This window comes from Sciurus vulgaris (genome assembly GCF_902686455.1).
Source record: "Sciurus vulgaris genome assembly, chromosome: 1".
NCBI classification, from domain to species: domain Eukaryota; kingdom Metazoa; phylum Chordata; class Mammalia; order Rodentia; family Sciuridae; genus Sciurus; species Sciurus vulgaris.
Genome location: NC_136461.1, coordinates 174,602,613 through 174,607,735, shown reverse-complemented (window position 1 = coordinate 174,607,735; position 5,123 = coordinate 174,602,613). Strand labels below are relative to the sequence as shown.

The following is a 5,123-nucleotide window of genomic DNA, read 5'->3' as shown; positions in this document are numbered from 1 at the left end:
TCCCAGCTACTCAGGAGGCTGAGGCAGAAGGATCTTAAGTTCAAGGCCAGCTGGGCAACTTAGCAAGAGCTGGAGATATAGCTCATAGTAGAGTGTCCCTGGGTTCAGTCCCCAGTGGGGGAAAATAATATTGAAATATCATGAGAAGAGGTACATTTTAAGTCCTACCAGTCATCCAGTCATTTGCATGTTGATGAAATTCAGTTGCTTGTATCTCTGTTTCATTCTTTTTTTTTTTTTTTTTTTCTTTTGGTATCAGGGATTGAACTCAGAAGTGCTTAACCACTAAGCCACATCCCAAAGCCCTTCATATTTTATTTAGAGACAGGGTTTCACTGAGTTGCTTAGGGTCTCGCTAAGTTGCTGGGACTGGCTTTGAGCTCACAATCGTCCTGCCTCAGCCTCCTGAGCCGCTGGGATTACAGGTGCGCACCACTGTGCCTGGCCACAGAGCAGATTTTGAGAAAGAAAGCAAAGAGGGCATATGCTTTGTAGATACTGAGGAGGACATACAATCTTGGAAGAATCTACAGGCCAGCTGCCCACCTCACAATCTAGCCAAAAGCAAGTCATGGGTATTCCTGTCTCCAGTTCTGCCACATCACCTCAGTCCCAGGTGGCATCTCAGGGCCAAACAGCTCACCACAGGCCTCACTCTCTGGAGGATGGAAGGAAGACAGAGGGAGTGAGCTGCAAGTGGGGAGTCAAAGCAAGTGAAGTGAGACCGAGTCAGTGACTGGGGGAGTGCCCTTCCTTGAATTCAGCCTTATTTTAATGTTTAGTCAATGATCAATTCAAGTTCACATTATCAGTGGTCTTTTCTGTCTGAGTTACCAGAACCCACTGATGCACAACAAAAGGCAATTAATTCTTGGAGTAAGATGGGAAAGATGGAAGTTACCCTGAGGCCATTCTCTGGGAATCTTGAGTTTGACATTTTTGGTATAAAAGTGGCCCAGAGCTTTCTGAAATATGGATAGAAAAAGAGCCATTTCAAGACTTTAGGTGATTTCAGTCTTTTAAGTAAGGAAATCTACAAGATAAATCAGAATCGGTTACATAATTTGGGAGACCCAATACAAAATGAAAATTCAGAACAGTTCCAAAGCTTTAGAGCAAACATCCTTCGAAGTGTAGGGCCCTGTGGTTTACAAGCCATTTAGTGGTTGGTTTACAGGCCATTTGGTGATTCGACCAAGGAGTACAGACCCATCTCTAATGTAGAAATGATGAGGCCAGACCCTAAAGATCTAAACCGCTCTGTTTGAAAATAACACCTCTGTGACAACAGAAATTTGGACTGTTTGACTTATCACCAAATTATCTGGGCCCAGAGTAGATGCCCAATAAATATTTGTTGGGGGGAAAAAGTGAGTAAACAAGCATAAAATAAGTTGTCTGCAGTAGGATGTTGCATCATGAAAATTTTTATATATTATTTCAATTTTTCTCTGCAGGACACTGGCCCTCAAGTGCAGGACACTGGCCCTCAAGTGTTACTCTGTGCTTCTGGAGACATGAATACTCTTTAGAAAGTGTTTATTTGAGAAAATCAGAGTTGTTTGCATTGCAGCATATCTTACTCTATTTTCTGTTGTTATGACAAAATACCTGAGACTGAGTGATTTAGAAAGAAAAAAGATTTATTTTGGCTCTTGGTTCAAGCACATGGTACCAACACCTGCTTAGCTTCTCGTGAGGGCTTCATGGCAGTTCCATTCAAGATAGAAAACAGAAGGGCGAGCAGGTGCATCTGGAAGAGAAAAAGGGGGGTGAATTTCCATGATAGTTAACCATTTCCCATGGAAAAAAACCTAGTCCATTCATGAGGGTTCTGCCTCCATGACCCAAACACCTCCTACTATGCTCCATCTCTCAACCCTGCCATACTAAAGACTATAAACCTCAACATGAGCTTTGGGAATGGGAGGGGGACAAAACATCTTTAAGTCATGTATAAGGTTCGAGAGGATTTGAGCAGAGATGGTGGACCAAGTGCTGCCCCAGTTGGAGGAGGCCCTTCTTATCAAGGAACCCAGACCATTCTCTTATCTTATTATTAGAAGCATTGGGAGCATGTCATGAAACAGCAGCACACTGATAAACATGCACTCTGAAGTCAGGCTACACTCGTTATTACCTGCTGCTCGGACTTGGGCAAGTTGCTAGACCTCTCTATGTGCCTCAGTTTCTTCATCTGTAAGATGGAAGGATAATATATTATCCACCTCACAGGGCTTTTTAAAGGATCAGATAGGTACCTGCATACAGACTTTGGAGCAGGGACATAGTAAGAGCTACACAGGTATTTGCCATTTAATTATAACACTCTTTGGAAGGGCACCATTGTCCGTGACAATTACACAGCCCCTTGGAGCAGCTTCCTAAAGAGTAAATATTCATGAAGGGAACAAGAGAAGAGAGAAGCAGGCTGATGCTGCCCATATGTAAGTGTGCAAGTACTTCTGTCTTCCCATACCCTATCTCAGCAAATTCCCCGAAATAGTCTGGGAAGAAGGGTTCTTTACTTTATTGAGGACAGGAGGCTTGGGGGAACAGCAGAACAATAAGCAGCAGGACTTCCAGGCACCAATGCTATTATGTGTCTTGTCTGAATCTGTTTTCTGTGGCTGTAACACAATATATGAGACTGGAAAACTCATAAAGAAAAGGGGTTGTGGATGCGGGAAGGTTCAAGTCTTGGCTTCTGGTGAAAACCCCATGGCAGTCCAAACTCATAGTGGAAAAAGGAGGGGAGGCCAGCACATATGGAAGAGAGAAAAGGGGGCCTCCCTCACCCCGTAACTAACCCGTTCCCACGAGAAGGGCATTAACTTAGTCACAAGGGCTGCAACCCCACCACTCAAACACCTCCCAGCAGACCCCGCCTCCCAACACCACCACATAGGCAATCGAATTTCAGCATGAGCTTCAGAGGAAAGAAACCAGATTCAACCCATAGCTCGGCTCCACTTGTACATTTAGACCATGGAGTCAGGATGACACAATGGCAGTCAGCACACCCTTTGGTCAGGAATTAGGACTCCGGGGTCAGAGTTCATCTAGTTCACAACCTGCCTCTATCACGGGGTGATACACCATGCTAACTCAATGGTGTAACTAGGACCCACTGCTGTGTACTGGGCCTTCTAAAAGCGCGGAGTTGAACTGGAATTGGTTAGCTAAGTTTTTCTAAATTCCCAGAGCACACCAAATCTGAGTTGGGGAACTGAGAGGACAGCAGCTAGCCCACTGGGCACTCGTTTGCCATCAGGAAAAGGCTTCCTGTCCTGAGCCTGACCAGGCTCAGGCTGGTCTCTGCTCCCAATTCCCCAACTTGGCCAGGAGCCCCAGTGTAAGGCATGACCCTAACATAAACACTCAGAGCACCCTTAAGCAAAGGAGGTTATTTTTCTAATCTAGAACAGAAACACTTGGAGAAAAAAAAAAGTCTTTTAATTTAAAAATTACCAAGTCCATGAATTCCCTTTAAATGTTTATAACAATTCAAGACCAGAGAGACTTAATCCTAAAAGCTCGGGCTAGTCTTACTTCCTTAAGAGAATTAGGTTCCTAGCAGAGGCAAAATATATGATAGGTTTTTGAAGGAAGTGTTAGATGTTTTGCCGAGCAGAGCCTGGAACTAGAAAATAGCGGCTCTCTCCCCAGTCCCGTAACGAACCAATTTTAAAAGAAGAGTCATAAATCAATTTTCCCCATGAATTTCTTGCACAAAAACTCACAAGATTAATTTGAGGCCCTTGAACAATAAATTATCTCTGTGGGTTTACAACAAGCAAAAAGCAGATATGTCAACGTATCTTCTACCTGTAATTTAAGTACCGCTGCAAGTAGTAAGTCAGTACTATGAGATGTGAAATCCTCGAATGAGAAGGGCAGAAAGGATCTCAAATTCTCATTTACCATCCACTGTGTGTATTTTCCTGACACGTTCTCTGGTGATCTGGAAAGTTCCTGTCAAGAATGCTTGTCCAGATGCAAGACTTCTTTCCTTGGCTGTTGGGAGACATCCTAGTTCTTGGCTCGCAACAGTGAATGTCTCAAGTGTGTAAACTTGCAGGGAGGAGCATTCCGTGTCTCCTACCTAGGAAAGTAAACAACTGCCCCAAGTCGACCTAGTGCTACCAAGGGAACCGGTATAGGAGCCTGGTGGTCTGATCCCCGTGGCACATTGTGATTGGGCAAGAAACTTATAAAATGTATACCGGCTTCTGCAAAAAATGAGTTTGCAGAGCCTGCTTTCACCCAACTCCCAGAGTCTGGGGGTCTTGACTCTGCGGCCCTTACCTGTGCCTGAGCTAGCCTGGCACCCCAACACTTGGCAGTTACAGAGCAAGGGGTCTTGGACTGAGTCAGGCTACAGGAGGTTTTTGTTTTCACTCACCCACCAACCAGCTGGACTACCAGAATGATCTTTCTCCCATTCCCCACCTGGCAAACTCCTATTCATCTTTGAAGAAGTCACTAAAATGCCACCTCCTCTCGGAAGCCTTCAGGGACTTCCCCCAGGGAAGTCTCGGGGTTCAAGTACATATTTTTCACATCTCTTACAGTATTTTTGTCTGTTTCTTGATTTTTTTTTCTACATATGTTTTTCTAGCTAAAATACACCTTTCCCTCACACAGGCAATGTGAACTGTCATGCCTATTTCCTTGGCCCCTCATACACTCCTTGACTCACTGAATGATTAAATGATCCTGTGAGCCCAGGCAAATCACGCATGTTCTCTGGTTGTAAAATGAAGGCATTGTCATTTGTAAAATGAAGGTGTCTGTACTAGTCAGGGTTCTCCAGAGAAACAGACCCAATCTGGGAGAAGAAAAAAGAACAGCATTCGGCTGACTTGACCTTGGAGGCTGGGCAGTCTCGCCTACCTTGTGGAAGCTGGAGACCAGGGAAACTGGCGTGTAATTCAGTCCTCGGAAGGCCTGAGGACTGGGGGCAGCATGGAGAGGTTCTGCTAATAGAAGTCCGAAGGAGAGGACGGATCCCAGATCAAGAAGAGAGAGAATGTGCCCCTCCTACACCTTTGATTCTGTGGGATGGTGCCCACCCTCGTTGGTGAGGATGGTTTTTTGCTCAGTATCCTGATTCAAATACC

At 44.8% G+C, this 5,123-nt stretch overlaps 1 long non-coding RNA gene across 1 annotated transcript; it reads right to left on the bottom strand.

Annotated features, from left to right (window-relative positions):
* Nucleotides 1–1,648: 1,648 nt before the first annotated feature.
* On the bottom strand, nucleotides 1,649–4,023 carry LOC306658320. Its single transcript, XR_013763026.1, has 3 exons — nucleotides 3,925–4,023; nucleotides 2,141–2,197; nucleotides 1,649–1,753 (listed from the first exon to the last, which is right to left on the bottom strand). It is a non-coding gene; the product is annotated as an uncharacterized lncRNA (long non-coding RNA).
* Between the last annotated feature and the right edge of the window lie 1,100 nt (nucleotides 4,024–5,123).